This window comes from Gorilla gorilla, chromosome 5, assembly GCF_029281585.2.
Source record: "Gorilla gorilla gorilla isolate KB3781 chromosome 5, NHGRI_mGorGor1-v2.1_pri, whole genome shotgun sequence".
Classification (NCBI taxonomy): domain Eukaryota; kingdom Metazoa; phylum Chordata; class Mammalia; order Primates; family Hominidae; genus Gorilla; species Gorilla gorilla.
The window spans coordinates 18,478,062-18,495,434 of NC_073229.2; the positions used below are offsets into that span (position 1 = coordinate 18,478,062).

At 46.0% G+C, this 17,373-nt stretch overlaps 1 long non-coding RNA gene across 1 annotated transcript; it reads left to right on the top strand.

Annotated features, from left to right (window-relative positions):
- Positions 1-1,370: 1,370 nt before the first annotated feature.
- On the top strand, positions 1,371-16,894 carry LOC129534329 (uncharacterized). The gene is made up of 3 exons (XR_008680881.2): positions 1,371-1,861; positions 3,662-3,879; positions 11,709-16,894. It is a non-coding gene; the product is annotated as an uncharacterized lncRNA (long non-coding RNA).
- The last annotated feature ends 479 nt before the right edge of the window (positions 16,895-17,373 follow it).

Here is a 17,373-nt window from a genome sequence, read left to right on the forward strand (position 1 = left end):
ATTTGTGTTTGAGGTTTTATATTTTTTTCCTTTAGTAGAGACAATTTAATCTCAAAATGCCAAGTCCTCTTAAACTTTCCTACTCTGTTGTGGAGTGTGTTTCATCTTAAAAACATGCCAGAGAAACTTGGAAGAGGTCCTTGGGTTAGCGAATGCCCTCCTCGCCATCATAGAGACTGCTGAGCACCAGACTAAAAACGCACGTCTGTCAAACTGTTTTACCATCAACTAATGAAGACGTTTGCATGCCATTTTAGATTTTGCAGCTCACTACTGCCTATCTCCCGGAGGCCTGTGGCGTCCAGTGTTGGTCCACCACTTACACTTGGCAGGTGCGAATGTTTGAGTGTTTCACTACAACATTCCTGCCTGCAAAACCTCCTGCTCCGTTGTTCTCCTTAAATCAGTCCCACTTCCAGAGGTTTGATTCCACTCTGTTCCCTGGTCTATGGTGTCAACTAGGAATTTGTTCTCCGTTATTATTGGGGTGCTTTCCCAGACACAAAGAAATGTCCTAGATTCCCAGGGTTCTCATGCAGATTCAACCTTTGGGGAATTTTCTCCTTGAAAGCCTGCGGTGTCATTGCTTCCATGCCTTGTGTGGGCTCAGGAGTCCTTGCTCAGGGACCCTGGGGTGGGGATTCCACCTCCCTAGGCACCTTTCTGCACGTTCCTCTGCAGCCTTGCCCCCTCCCAGGCTCATGATGGTGGGCCCTGCCACTTTTCCTGCCCTTCCCCACTTCGGGAGTCTGCCTGTTTTTCCTCATTATCTCTGCCTTTTTTCAACCTCCTAATATAATCTCCTCCAGAAGGTAGAACCCTGGAAGGAAGAGAGCCAGGAAGGGAAGAGTCTATGGGTACAAAGAGTTCGTGCACATGGAACACACGGTACCACATCACTAAGAAAATTAACCTTCCGTGTCTGGATGAGGAAAGTCAGGTGCAGAGAAGGTAAGTGACTTATAGAAAACCAGACAACAGATAAACCACAGGCTTCAGTATAAAGGAAGCCTTCTGAATGCAGGTCACATGTCCTTTATAAAGAGGAAAACTGAACTGAGGTGCTTTCAATTGTTGAATCCCATGTGTTTTCCAGGATGGAAAGTTAAAGTCTACTCTACGGAACAGAAACAGGAATTATCTTCTTTCCAGGGGTGGCTTGACCCATCGGTGACGCACTTCTGCAATCTAGTTCTAGGCCATAGAAGTCCAGTCACTGATGCCAACAGCCAGTGCGAGACCTCCTATTCTCCGCACCTATTACCCGCATGCGCCGCAGTGGTCGGCCAAACTTCTAGGGAGTCTGTGGACAACATTTGGCAGGTTTCCTTTTTTTTTTTTTTTTTTTTTTTTTTTTTGAGACGGAGTCTTGCTCTGTCGCCCAGGCTGGAGTGCAGTGGCGCGAGCTCAGCTCACTGCAAGCTCCGCCTCCCGGGTTCACGCCATTCTCCTGCCTCAGCCTCCCGAGTAGCTGGGACTACAGGTGCCCACCACCATGCCCGGCTAATTTTTTGTATTTTTAGTAGAGACGGGCTTTCACCGTGTTAGCCAGGATGGTCTCGATCTCCTGACCTCATGATCCGCCGGCCTCGGCATCCCAAAATGCTGGGATTACAGGCGTGAGCCACTGCGCCCAGCCACATCTGGCAGGTTTCAATCCCGGCCTTGCTTCTCGGGTAACAGGTGCCTATTTTCCCTATCTCTTTGTAAAACAGAAAGTGTTGTAGTAAACATTAGTGCTCAGAAAGTAAACTGAAAATGTAGATGGATTGCCACTTTGAATCGGAAGCTCCTAAAATCTTCTAGCTGAAGAAAAACATAGAGTTGAAAACTGGATTTGCTGCTTTTCTGGAAAAATAAAGTAAGTTATAATTTTTTCTATATTATATTTTTAAAAAAGATTGCATATTTTGACAAGTGAAAATGCTGATAGGAGCCTTATAGAACAGCTGATAATATTGCAACAAAATGTATGAATCCTGCTAAGGGCATTCTAGCCTTCTAAGGTTGGACATCTTATAAATGTGGCTAGATATTCAGGCTTATTGCACCACTGCTGCATTTTTTTCTTAGATTGCTCTCTTCAGAGGAAATAAATTAAAATATACTAATTGTGTTAGAAAAGCCTAAACCTTAAAATTCAATTTAATTGTGGTCAAATAGTGCAGATTATGAAATGTGCATGCGAGAGTCCTAGCTCAAGGAGAAGTCATGCCTCAGTCACTGCCGCTCCATCCTCCTATCCTCTCATTTATCCACCCATCCATCCACCTATCCATCCATCCATCCATCCTCCTATCCTCTCATTTATCCATCCATCCATCCATCCTCCTATCCTCTCATTTATCCATCCATCCATCCATCCTCCTATCCTCTCATTTATCCATCCATCCACCCATCCATCCATCCTCCTATCCTCTCATTTATCCATCCATCCACCTATCCATCCATCCATCCATCCTCCTATCCTCTCATTTATCCATCCATCCACCTATCCATCCATCCATCCTCCTATCCTCTCATTTATCCATCCATCCATCTATCCATCCATCCATCCATCCTCCTATCCTCTCATTTATCCATCAGTCCACCTATCCACCCATCCATCCATCCTCCTATCCTCTCATTTATCCATCCATCCACCTATCCATCCATCCATCCTCCTATCCTCTCATTTATCCATCCATCCATCTATCCATCCATCCATCCATCCTCCTATCCTCTCATTTATCCATCAGTCCACCTATCCACCCATCCATCCATCCTCCTATCCTCTCATTTATCCATCCATCCACCTATCCATCCATCCATCCATCCTCCTATCCTCTCATTTATCCATCCATCCACCTATCCACCCATCCATCCATCCTCCTATCCTCTCATTTATCCATCAGTCCACCTATCCACCCATCCATCCATCCTCCTATCCTCTCATTTATCCATCCATCCATCTATCCATCCATCCATCCATCCTCCTATCCTCTCATTTATCCATCCATCCACCTATCCATCCATCCATCCATCCTCCTATCCTCTCATTTATCCATCCACCCATCCATCCTCCTATCCTCTCACTTATCCATCCATCCACCTATCCATCCACCCATCCATCCATCCTCCTATCCTCTCATTTATCCATCCACCCATCCATCCATCCTCCTATCCTCTCATTTATCCATCCATCCACCTATCCACCCATCCATCCTCTTATCCTCTCATTTATCCATCCATCCACCTATCCATCCATCCATCCATCCATCCATCCATCCATCCATCCATCCATCCATCCATCTATGTGTCTATCCAACAAATAGTTACTCAACACCTACTATGTACCCAGCACTATTTTAGGAGCTGAGGTCACACGTCACACAACTGAGTAAAAGAGATAAAAAAAAGTCCCTGCTCTATTGGAGCTCACACCCTGGGCCAACTTCTGTCTTTGAGCCTCTTCCAGATGAGGCTGATGCCAATGGGAAACTTTCCTCCAAGGGAAGGTGTGCACTTAGTCCCTACACTTTCTCCAAGTGGTTAGTATTTGGTAAGTTCATAAGTTAGGAAACCTTTATGGTGGTCCCGCCCTCCTGGGCATACATCAGGAGAGTACAGTTTTCATAACATGCGTGACTAATCTTTTGCATTTCTTTTTCTTGAAATCAAGAATATGAAGGCAATTAAAGAAAAAAACCATATCATGCCCCAAATTACGAAAAGAACTGGCATTTGCAAAGAATAACATCCTCACTCAGGCCTCATGTTGTAAGTGAGGAAACTACGAATCAAAGACAACAAGCAGCCCTCTGCTTAGCTCAGCTCCCAGGAACCATTCTCTTCCCAGAGCACATGTTCTGGAGGGGCCTGGTTTTCCATCTTCTCTGGGTAAGTTACCCGATAGAGCCTTCGCTGTCAGGCTCTGGCTTCTCTATGTGTGCACTTTTTGCCATTTCTCTGTCTCCTATTCCCAATAATATCGTTTAAGTCAGTTTAGGTGCCAGCCACCTGTCGTTAGTTTCATTTTATTCCTCGATGGATCTTGTCTCTATGATTTTCTCATCAAATTTACTTGTTCAATCTCATTTATCTTTGTTTTCCCCTATCCCGCCTTTTGGCAATAAAGCTCACTGCCTGGCATATAATAGATGATCAATTAATTATTGGTAAATGAGGCAATGGATAGTGATAGATCTTTTATATGTAGAATACTTAAAAATCTTTCTCTTTTTCCCAGAGATCCTCTGATGAAAGCATAACCAGAGGGAGGCTTACCCTCTACTTGCCCACCTTCTCCCCTGCTGAGATGGCCTTTGGAGGCCCTTCCAGTTAATTTGCCTTATGCTGCACTGCATCATGTTTCTAGTTAACTGCAAAGCAAATAGTCCATGGCCTAGAGGAGGCCTGCACCCTGGAACAATTGTTGGAATACTCTGGCCATTTAATATGTCAAGAGTGAAGGAGAAATATTCCTTATGTGGCTTTGGTGGTAAAGTGTGAAAAGGACTGCAAAGCCCGTGTGTCACCAAGGAGAGGGTCAGAAGAATGTTGTTGGCAGGGCAGAGGCCACTTCTAGATACTGGTGTGATGGAGAAAATGTAATCAACCATAAGGCCCTTGGGGAAAGTTTTGTATTTGTTTGGAAGAAATATTTTAGCATGAGACCCCCGTGAACATGCTCAAAGATGAAGGATAGTTTCTCAATAGTCTTCTAAGGGTAGGAATGATTGATGAGAGGGGATTTTGATTTGTTGAGCACTTAGATAAGTTTTAATATACACATTTGGGGACAGAAGCCAGGGCAGAGATAAACTGCTCAGCATAAAATGGGAAAGAGGTGACGAGGAGGCTAATTCTGGGAAGAGAGGAGCCACCTCCTTGCTGGTATGGACAATTTGTAGGTATTGGGCGTTGAGCATCACACACAATCCCCTTTCTCTGGCTTTGTAATTGCCTGATGTGTTCTTCCTGTCTGCTGCACAAACAAAGACCACAGCATAGCAATAAAGAAAGAGTTTAGGCTGGGCGCAGTGGCTCACGCCTGTAATCCCAGCGCTTTGGGCGGCCGAGGCAGGTGGATCACAAGGTCAGGAGATCGAGACCATCCTGGCTAACACGGTGAAACCCCATCTCTACTAAAAAAAAAAAGAAGTACAAAAAGTTAGCTGGGCATGGTGGCAGGTGCCTGTAGTCCCAGCTACTCGGGAGGCTGAGGCAGGAGAATGGCGGAAACCCAGGAGCTGGAGGTTGCAGTGAGCCACTGCACTCCAGCCTGGGTGACAGAGTGAGACTCCGTCTCAAAAATACATAAATTAAAGAAAGAAAGAAAGAGTTTAATAGACACAAGGCCAGCCACATCACGTAGGAGACAGAGTTATTACTCAAATCAATATCATCTCAGGCTCCTGGGTTAGGGGGCTTTCAAAGGCAGTTTTAGGGAAGGGGTAGGGTTGGCCAGGTAATGAGTGCTTACTGCTGGTGGGTTGGGACAGAGATGAAATCACAGGGGGTTGAAGCTGTCCTCCTGCCCGCTGAATCACTTCTGGGTGGGGCCACAAGGGTGGGGTTGGTGGGTTTAGGCAGAGCCATCAGGTCCAGGTGGAGGCATGCGTGTCACACATGCAGAAATCCTGAAAAGATTTCTCAAAAGGCCCATCTACCACAATGCTGTTATTTGCAGGAGTATCTCCTGACCAGTCCACACCTTGGCAGAACCAGGCTCCTCTCCTCCCCTGCCCTGATGGCCTTTCATTAGCTTTACAGAGGCTGTGGAACTTGGGGGAAGGGCTATCATCATTTAAGCTCTAACCTAAATGTCTTCTGAAGTTAGCTCAGCCACAAAGCCCAGAAATAATTAAGGGGAAGGCAAGATGGGGGGTGGGTTAGATCAGATCTCTTTTACTACCATAGTTTTCTGTTATAATTTTTGCAAAGGCAGTTTCAGCTTCTCTGCGAAATCTCAGGCAAGTTATACATCACTCAGTAATCATTCCAGGCAAGTGGGTTCTTTTGGAAAGCCTTGAGGTTCTTTGGTCTGTGTCCAGATTGGTTTTGGGGTGAAAGCAGAATCAGTTCCCCTGGACGTAGGAGCTGGAGGATGATTTAGGGACACACCACAAGTACGTTATTGGGCTCTGGTGCAGCACGCAGGAGAGGTTCTGGTGCCTGGAGCCCCCCACTCCTCCCCACTGGCCTGTCTTCACCTGCCTCACCTGACTGAAGTCCCACACTGTAAGATGATCTAATGGGTTAGCCAATAGACAAGGAAATCGGTCACATCTGCGATTCCCAGGGAGCGCTCCACGTCGCACAAATGGCCTCAGGGTAGATATTCCGCCATGCAAGGTTCTGTGGGAAGATGAATTGGGGGAACGTGGGGTTGAAGTAAATGAAAGAGCTCCTTGCTGTGACATTAGTTTGCGCCTTTAATGGGATTCTACGGTAATGTGGCATTTTCCAAACATTTTAACCACAGTCTGGTGTGTGTGTGTGTGTGTGTGTGTGTGTGTGTGTGTGTGTGTGTGTGTGTTACATTCACATTTGTGGCTGGTGCTCTCTGGAACATAAACACACCTACAGCAACACTGCTGTAGAATGAAGGGGCAGAGCTAGAGGGGCCAATGGGTCCAAAGGGAGGGGCCCAGGGAAGACTCAGCGGGTTCTCTCAGCTAGATTAGACACTCTACCGCAGCCGTTGGGATCCCGTTCCCACATGGAAGTGCACCATTCAGATGTGGAAAACACAGCAAAAGTAGCTGAGATAGGCTTTGGCTGGGAGTGGCCCCAGTGGAAGCCCTGACACCCTCTCCTCCTGGCAGGCCCCAGGCCCCGCACACCTTCTGCCTGCCCCCGTGGGGCCCTCTGTTCCGCTGCTCTTGGCCTAGGCACAGGGGGCTGCTTTTCTGCTGCTGCTCCTGTATGGTTCCCTTCCCACCCCCCCACTAAGGTGGCCCGGCCCCGCACCAGCCTCTCAACTCCCTCTTATGATGTTTGCCTCTTGAGGACTGTCACAACCTCATTAGGGCCACCCCATTGATTACCCAAGGATGGGCGCAGGGAGCAGCCCCACCCTGAGCAGGTGGGGCCTTGCTCTCCAAGGGCCTGGGAGAAAGACAGCTCCTGTAGCCACCATGATGCCACTGTGCAGAATCCCCGAGGTTCTGTGGCTTCTGTAGGCTCAGAGCCCTGGACACCACCGCCAGGGTCATCGAAGGAAGGAGGAACAGAGTGCATCACTGAAGGTAGCAGGACAAGAATCCACATTGGGAAGCCACCACTTCCTGAGTCATATTATTTCTGTATCTGGAAAGCAAGCTTCCAGCAGTCCAGTGTGCTGTTGGAAGGCAGCACCTTTATTAAAAGAAAAGAGGTGTTAGGGCATGAGACTCACCTGCCATGCCTGCTGTGTGAGGGACACTGGTCCCAGTACCCAGTTACTGAAGTCTGGTTACAGATCAAATCTCATTACCATAAATATAACTTGGTGTTATATTTTACCAACAAGTCTTTGCTTTAGGCAATTGTCTACTTACTCAAAGTAACATTTAAGTCAATTGGAATATTCCATTTCCATGAAATAAGTTGAACAGCCCCCTTGGGATATGTTACAGTTGGATTTGCCAGTAAGAGCATGAACACAATTGTTCTGAAATCATAGTAAAAATTGCAAAGGGCTTTCAAAAGTGCCTTTTTTGGGGGTCAGTTTGTTTGCTTAAATGAGGGCACAAGGAGAAAGGTAGATAATACCTGGGTGTTTCTCACCTCAGACAGTTAATGGAGTCGTGTCCAAAGAGAGGAGGAATGATGGCCCTCACCTAGCTTTTCTCCTGCTTTAGGAAGCTTCCTTGCTGTCATTTGCATACCCAGCAGTAACTGATTTATGCTATTGTTTTGGAAGTATATCCTGTTTGTAATTTTAAATATAAAGAATATAAAATGTGGCCAGGTGTGGTGTCTCATGCCTTTACTCCCGGCACTTTGGGAGGCTGAGGCGGGAGGATTGCTTAAAGCCAGGAGTTCAAGACCAGCCCTGGTGACCTAGCAAGACCCTGACTGCACAGAACAGGGTGTCCACTCCTGCCTATCTTTCCTTTCTCCACCCTCCCTTACGCATCTTTGAGATCAACTTCTTTAATTCTAGAAATACAGATCTTATCAAGAAAGGCCTTTGCTGTGCACAAGTTTAAGAAAATGTTACTTGTGAAGATATTTAGGTGGGGTTCAGAATCTCAGAAGTAACCTGAGACTGTTCTGAGTAAGCATTTGTAGCTCTAAGATATTTATGTAGCTACTTATGTTTTCCTAGACTTTTTATTAGTTCCTAAATAAAAATCCTCAAGATAAGGGCTTGTCAGGAACATAGGAGGCTGTCTGAGTTTTTAGTAAAGGTTTGCATCCCGCATAGCACAACCTAGCTTTTATTTTATTTTCGAAGTAATTCCAGAGCCTAGAGATATTTATTTTTTACTCTCTGAGGGACAACGTAGCTAATGGGAAAGTCACTGGGAACTACTTGTGTGTTTCCTGAGCTTCTTGGTGGGAGGGCGTATTGGTGCAATCCCTTATTTGCCTACTTGTTACTGTTTCCAGGAATGCGTGTCATCGCCAGATGCCAAGGGACTGTGTCTGGGGACAATTGTTCTCCATTTTCTCTAGGGTTTGACTCCTGGCAGTTCCCACCTTGTGTAAAGAGGCCCTGCTATAGAACCACATGTTATAGAAAAGAATGTAGGCCTGGCGCGGTGGCTCACGCCTGTAATCCCAGCACTTTGGGAGGTCGAGGCGGGCTGATCACGAGGTCGGGAGTTCGAGACAACCTGGTCAATATGCTGAAACCCCGTCTCTACCAAAAAAAACATACAAAAATTCGCCCAGTGTGGTGGCGCATGCTTGTAGTTCCAGCTACTTGGGAGGCTGAGGCAGGAGAATGACTGGAACGCAGGAGGCGGAGGTTGCAGTGAGCCAAGATCGTGCCACTGCACTCCAGCCTGGGCAACAGAGTGAGACTCTGTCTCAAAAAAAAGAAAAAAAAGAAAAGAAAGGAATGTAGTTACTTTGGCATTTTGGTTCTAACTTACTGGGTTTGGGTGAGAACATTGCAGACAGCAAAGTGAACATTTGTGCCTTTGTCTGTTCGGCATTGACAGCGCATTTTCTATATGCCAGGTGCTGCGTATCCTGCCTTGGGGATTCAGGGTTGCATGAGGTGGCAAGGCTGTAAGCCAAGGGTCCTAGTTCAGTGAGACAGGGACCACCCAAAGGCTATCACCGGGGTTGCTGGCCTCCTGAAGACCTTCACATGCAGCGGGGCTCTCTGCAGGACAGGCCCGAAGGGTGGAGTCACCTTAGACAAACGGAGGCCCCAAGGCCTGTGTGGGGGTCCCTGCCTGGACACCACTGATGCGTCAGGGGGCTGGAAGGCCCAACTGTGTGAGCCCAGGAGCGGCCCCTCAGGGTGACATTTTTGGCACTCTGGGGGCATCAGGGAAAGGGGCTGGGGTGGCTGACCCAGGAGGGGCAGCTAACTTTCCAGAAGTACCTCTCCCTGCCCTCCTCTGGGCTGAGACCAAGTGACTGTTTCCACACAATGTTTTCGTTTTAATTTACAGTTTCCAAGGGCTAATCTCAGGTGGGACTTCTCATACTGACTGTAAGTAGAGTACGCCCATTTTATAACTCCTTTATCTTACTTACTTAAGGACGACAGATAGCAGCTCCTTCACAAATTCATACCTTTTCTGAGAGGAAAATGGTGACAGGGCTGCGTGGACCCATTTTATCAGCTCCTGTTTCAATACTGGCATTAGGAATGATAAACAGTGATATAAACAGTTATTTAACATAAAGGTTACGTTGGTCAGAATAAAGCCCGAGGGCTGACACAGGTCAACCAAACCCTCCATTGACTAAGTTTACCATTAAGAAAAAAATAACCCGAGAGAGTTAATCAAGTGAAACCGAAAAGTAAAGAAAGGTGTGAGCTACTTTTAAAAGTATTCTTCCATTTAATCTACTTTTTGCAGCCAAAAGTGGAACTGGCCCTCCCTGGCTTGCCCGGGCTGAGACTCCTGACTTCAGCACTGAACTCGGCGGCCACAGAACGGGCGAGTAAGGAAGCCGGGGCCAGCTGCAGGGTTTCAGTTCGAGTTTGCTGGTACCTGGCTGGCTACTTCCCGAAAATACTATGTTCCCCGCTCCCAAAATCATCTGTTTCGAAAATAACAAATAGGGCATATTTTCTCTTCCAAATAGAAATAAAAGACAGGTTGACTTTTGTGTGTGTGATATTTTTCTCCTTTGGTGCCCAAAATAAAGCCAGATGAAATAAGTGTGTGGGGAAGGGAGAGAGGGAAAAGGCAGCTAGTATGAAAAGGAAAACCTCTGAACTCAGATTTTAGAATTTTTGATATTACTTATCTCAAGAGACTATAGGTAAAGAGGCCACTTAGTAATGCAAATGAGCTGATGAACTATGACTAGACACTTAAATTCCAGAAAAACAGGGAAGAACCCTTGCAGCTGGCCCCATCGACAAGGAGCGGGTTTAGACGCATAATCTTTATAGTAGAGTGTTTCCTTAGAGACCTCCACGTTCCCTTATCACTCCCATTTACAGACCTGAAAACAGACCCTCTGCCTGGTGCAACTCATCTACTCCCCAAAGAAGGCTTTTTTTTTGTAATTAAATATAATCTTAAAGTGTGTGACTTACTGTCAGAAAATTGAAAATTTGCAGATCTGCTTGTGTTAGACAAATTTATATTTGCAGAGATAAAATGCTTAGTAAAAGTTTCATATCACATCTATTTTTTTTTTTTTTGACATGGAGTTTTGCTCTTGTTGCCCAGGCTGGAGTGCAATGGAGGCATGACCTTGGCTCACTGCAACCTCCACCTCCCGGGTTCAAGCAGTTCTCCTGCCTCAGCCTCCCAAGTAGTTGGGATTACAGGCATGCACCGCCACGCCCGGCTAATTTAGTATTTTTAGTAGAGATGGGGTTTCTCCATGTTGGTCAGGCTGGTCTCGAACTCCCGACCTCAGGTGATCTGCCCTCCCTGGCCTCCCAAAGTGCTGGGATTACAGGCGTGAGCCACCACACCTGGCCACATCCGCTATTAACAGCAAATGCTGACTGACATTGACTGTCTCTTTGGCCAGTGCAAAGACCAGGCTGTTAAAGGATAGCTGCAGCCTTTGGCCTCTGACAGGCTGCCAGGACTCACGAGTGATCTCAGTGATTGTTGTCAGCTTTCAATGAACTCATAAATCCAGATGTGTGGTGGACGTGCAATGCCCTAATTACATGTTTTATGAACTTTCAACTAAGTGTAGATTTTTAAGATTCATTTTTATGAACAATTAGATAAAAGTGACTTCATAATAAACAGAAATGGGATTTTAAAAAATGTGAATCTATTCTAAAAGATGGATCATTTGGCTCTTTGGTTTGATATTTGCTTCAATATCCAATATCAGCCAACCTTGACCTGGACACTGTAGTCATAGACTCTTAACAGTCAGCTGTGACTTCAGAGACCATTTGGATGAAACTGTTTAATGGAAAACCTCTTTCATGACAGTCCTGCCTTGCTAGTCAAACTCGGCCTGGACGCACTTAGGGACGAGGTGCTAACTCTCACAGAAACTACCTGATCTTTCTTATTTGAATAAACCCCGCCTCCCTGTAACTTCCTCCTCATTCTTTTGTTCTCTGACAGCCTCGGGATATTTGAAGGCAATCTGGGTTGGTCCCAGCCTTTCCAGCACCTCCTTTCTCCAGCTTGGACTAGAAGCTCTTGGCGTGTGTCACCTGTTTCTGACATGACATGGGTTTGAACTCCTTCTTTCCCAGTGTGCCCCACAGGGGAAGTCTCTAGAGCCAGGCCCACCCGGGGACAGCAGAGCAGAGCCCTCCCTCTACCTCCAGGACCTAAATTCTGCAGTAGGGCCACCTGCCCTGACACCTTCCAAAAGGGTCATGGTAGAAGATATGAAGCAGAAGTCTGCGAGGATTTCATCTTCCAACTTTGAGGACCGGGTATCTGCCCACCCACTCCCATTTCGCCTTGTCTTTAGTGGAAGCTGGGCTGCACCTGGAGCTGGTGGGTCTGTGGCTGAAGATCTGCCTTGTACAGCAGCAGCAGGCTCCCCTCCTCTCCTCTTGCTTGCCTGATGTGGTTGCACTCACCATGTTTCTTAACTTTTGTAAAATTCTACAGTGGAATCTTCAGGACAAGGCCACTGAGTGGTCTCCTGGGTATTTCCTGTTACTTCGACCATCCCTCACTGGGCACTGGCCCACTCTGCCTTTATTTCCAGGGAACGTCCTCCTCAGGTAAAACATAGCAGAACACAGATAACACTCTAGCTGATTTCTTGGTTTTTGAATCTGAAAAGTCTGGACCCTGGCACAGAACTCACAATGGGCCCCAGAAAGGATTTCTTGAGTGGGAAGCTGGACAGCTGGAGGGGAAGTGGGCCCCGAGAGTGGTGGCCCTCCCCAGGGACCCTGTATTCTGCCCCTCATGCCCTGGGCTGGGGGTGGAGGTGAGGCTGGGGGCTGACCTCAGAGTGCCCAGCGTGGAGCAGGGACAGAGGAGAGGTCTGCGGGTGTGTCTGGAGGACCAGGTTGGGAGCCTTGTGGAGGTTTCTGTCCTGGAGCCATGAAACGTTTCCTGGACACCCAAGGGCTGCATGGGTGTGGCAGGGGAGAGGTGTGAGGGGCAGCCAGGACCTGCCTGTATCCCAACCAGAGGGCCAGCAGGGTGTCTCCACAGCACCCCGCATGAGTGGACCGTGAGGCGCCACCCACCCCCAGGCGATCCTCCTGTCTCCTGTGGAATCACAGGGACCCCAGGTTGGTGCAGAGCATCTCTGCCAGTGCAGAATGGGGCTTCTCATCGAGGTCAGCTCACCTACAGAACGAGGAAGTTATGTTTCCTACACACTTGCAATCGGGAACTGAGCTCAGCGCCCACTATGCATTTAGCAACAATCACATCTCTCCTCTGAGTTAAAATACCTGTTATGGGTAAGAGCAAGACGGAAAATACAGCTGTGCAGGGAGACCAGCTTCCTCCTTGGACATGCAGGAAGCCCATTTTCCAGATGGCTGTGCCTCATATTTCAGGACAAATGCTAAGGTGATGAGGGGTAAGGAAAAATACGTAAGCTTTTTATTCACTTATTCACTCAGCATTTATGGAGCATCTGCTATGCCGGGAAATACAATGATGAATAAAATAGACAAGGTTGCCCAGCAACATGTGCATGGAGATTTCGTCTTTTCTGTGTACAACCCCAGCCCCAGGAGGCAAGCCCGCTGGGACACACATCCCGCGATGCTGAGTAGAGGAACTCTAAATATGCCTCCTCGTATCAACCACTGACCTTGTCCCTGGGGTGTGCCCTCGGCCATCACTCTTGAGGAATGAGGTGGATCCCGAGTTCTACTTGCTAGTCCAAATGTTTTTCTCGTATGGGTCCTGCCACAGATTTCCTGAAGGTGTGTCACATTTCCAGTTGAACTTACCCAAGCATTCACAATCATGGGTGGGACTAAAGTATATATTGCCACTCTTTTCTTTAAAGACAAGAGAACAGGCCCAGTGACCTGTTAAATGAAGAGGTGACATGACATGAGGTGTGGCAGGACTCAGCTTTTCCTTTCTTTAATAACAGCTTTGTTGAGATATAACTTGCATACCATATGCCTTTACCAACTTAAAGGGTGCAATTCAATGTTGTTTAGTGGATTAGAGTCGTGTAACCATCGTCACGATAGATGTGAGAACATATTTATCACCCTCCAAAAAGCCCTGTACCTCTTAGCAGCCACTCCGCCTTTCTCCCTCCCACCCCCAGTCATTGACACCCAGAAATCTATTTTGTGTCTCCCTAGATTTGCCTTTTCTGGATATTTCTTGTAAACGGACTCAGACAAAATGGATCTTCTGTGTCTGGCTTCGTTCACTTAGCCTAATATTTTCAAGGTTCATTGCAGAATGTATCAGTGAAACTTGTACCAATACTTCATTTCTTATCATGGCCAAATAACATTCCGTTGCATGAATACAGCACACTATTTATTCACTCATCAGCTGATGAACATTTAGAGTGTTCTGACTTTTTGCCTGTTATGGATAATGATGCCATTCATATACAGGTTGAGCATCCCTAATCCAAAAATCTGAAATCCAAAATGCTTCAAAATGTGAAACTTTTTGATCATGAACATGACACCAGAAGTGGAAAATTCTCCACCTGACCCCATGTGACGGGTCCCAGTCAAAATGCAGGCGCACAACACAGTTGATTCAGCGTCCCTAAGTGAAAACACATCCCCCTTCAGCTGGGAAATATCTTTCCATAACATGCCCCAACTCCCCCCAGGACAGCACACCTACAAAGGGTAATAAAATGGCAAGTGTGCAGGCTGGACACACCAATGGTAGGTTCCCCACAGGGCCCCACAAGGGGCCAAGACCCATAACATGGGTGGCTGAGATAATGACACCTTCGCTTTCTGATGGTTCAGTGTACACACGTTTTGTTTCATGCACAAAATTATTAGAAATGTTGTATAAGATTACCATCAGGCTGTGTGTATAAGGTGTATATGAAACATAAATGAATTCCATGTTTAGACTTGGGTCCCATCCCCAAGATATCTCATTATGTATATGGAAATATTCCAAAATCCTCCCCGCCAAAAAATCTGGAACTTGAAGCACTTCTGGTCCCAAGCATTTTGGATAACCAATGCTCAAACTATACAAGTTTTCACGTGGATGTATGTTTTCATTTCTCTTAGGTATATATCTATGAATGGAGTTGCTGGGTCATATGGCAACTCTATCTTTAACCTTTTGAGGAACTCCCAGACTATTTTTCAAAGATGTACAGTTTTACATTCCCACCAGTAACGTACGAGGTTCCGATTTCTCCGCATCCTCGCCAACACTTGCTATTGTCTCTTTTTGATCGGAGTCATGCTAGTCAGTGGGAAGTGGCACCTCAGTGTGGTTTTGTTTTGTATTCCCCTGGTGGCTAATGAGGCTGAGCATCTTTTCATGTTTTCATGTGCTTGTCATCCTTTTGCATATCTTCAGAGAAATGTCCATGTAAGTCTTTTGCTCATTTTGAAATTGGGTTATTGGCCTTTTTATTATTGAGTGCATATATTCTAGATACAAGCCTCTTATCAGATACATGACTCGGGAATATTTTCTTTCATTCTGTGGGTTGCGTTTTTTTTTTTTTTTTTTAACGGAATCTCACTCTGTCGCCCAGGCTAGAGTGCAGTGGTGTGATTTCACCTCACTGCAACCTCCGTCTCCTGGGTTCAAGCAATTCTCATGCCTCAGCCTCCCAAGTAGCTGGGATTACAGGTGTGCACCACCATGCCCAGCTAATTTTTGTATTTTTAGTAGAGATGAGGTTTCATCATGTTGGCCAGGCTGGTCTTGAACTCCTGACCTCAGGTGATCCACCCATGTTGGCCTCCGAGAGTGTTGGGATTATAGGTGTGAGCCACTGCACCCGGGTCTTTTCACTTTCTTGATGGTGTCTTAAATAAAAAGTTTTAAGCTTTGATTAAATCCAATTAATGTATGTCTCCTTTTTTTACTACAGGACACAGCTTCTTAATCATACACAAATTAAAAACCTTTTAGAATGCCAATTACCTAAAGAGAGGTGGTGATAAGATTTTTAAAGTGAGATGTTAAGTATGAAACTATTTTTTAAGTTTTTAGCTTAGAGATAAGAAGCAATTGTTATTTGAAAGCAGAATGTTTATTACACTATGGACACGAAAATACTTTTTTCTACTAAATACGAGACCTACCTCCACTGAAGGAACGTGTGATGAAAATCCTTTATGGAAATGTATAAGCATATTTCTGTCAAATTATCCTGCAGTAAAATAGTGGCTTTGGCATCCATTCTTGAGTAAAATTACAGTTTCTCTTCATTAATTTTATTTTGTACCTCATCCTGAGCACAGCTGCACTGTTGAGAGTAGGGTCAGGGTTCCCTGAATGGTGACGTCAGGGAGACTGTTGGTGAGGAGCACTCAGGACGTCAGCTTTTCTTTTCTGAATTGGCCAGTGAAAGTAAGGCCTAGCAAACTCTGAAAACCTTTGGAGGGAAATAAATGCATGGAAGTTCATCAGCTCTGGACTGCCAAATGCTTCCCTGGCAGAGCTGGAGAAACAGCCCCACCCTGGGGCAGGTGGTTCAGACACGGCCAGGACTCTGTCTGCGGTTGTTGTTCCTTTTCTTCTTCTATAGAAGTGAACGTTCCCGGGCTTGGTAAGTGTGGCCACAAATCAAGTTGTAGAGAAAATGAGGCCAGCCCAAAGTTTCTAGATTCATTATATCAGAGACCATTCTTTGAATGAACTCGATGATTGAAATTGAAGAGTGAGAAAAGTAAATGAACAAGTTCAATTTATGGGTGAAGTTTCTGTCCTACCCATCTGATGTGGGCTGAACTGTGTCCTGCTCCAACTCCCCCAGTTCCTCAGAATGTGGCTGTGTTTAGAGACAGGGCCTTTAGAGAGGTAGTGAAATTAAAATTAGGTGACCACGGGGGACTCCAATCCAATCTGACTGGGGACTGTGTAAGAAGAGGAGATTAGGACACAGACACGCACAGAGGGACCACCGTGTGAGGACACAGGGAGAAGACGCCATCTACAAGCCAAGGAGGGAGGCCCCAAGGAGAATCCAGCCCTACCCAACCCGATCTCAGGCTTCCAGCCTCCAGAACTGTGAGAGAATAAATTTCTGTTGTTTAAGCTGCCCAGTCTGTGGTACTTTGTCATGGCAGCTCTAGCAAACTAATACTCTATTTTTACCAACTTCTGTGGAGAGAATTTTTTCCCTTTGGAAATGGAACATGGAACATTAAATGAAATGTTGATTGGCTTGCATGGATTTCATCATTATTGACTGCTTCAAGCAAAGGTATTTATCTTTCTAGCTGACGTTCATAAAGCATTTATAAAGTGCTTTTATTTTATCTTCACAGTTGATCATGAAAACAAGCAAGGCAGGTGGCTGTCACCATTAACTACAGTTCACATGGGAGGAAGCTGAGCAACTTCCCTAAGAAATTCAGCCAGGAAGTAGCAGAGAAAGGGGATTGAACCCAGGTCTTTGGCCTTGAGCCCCTTTTTCCCTCTGGTCAAAACTGCATTCCTGGAACTTATGGCTGGTTATGTTTCTGGGAAAGGCACTACAAGTTGAAATGATGTAAGTCTAATCTAATTTATTAACAGAAAAGTTTTATAATGGAGGTTATAGTATGGACTAAGTGCTTGATTCCCAAACTGTTATACAAAGAACAAAAATCCCATATGTGATCAAGCTCAGGGT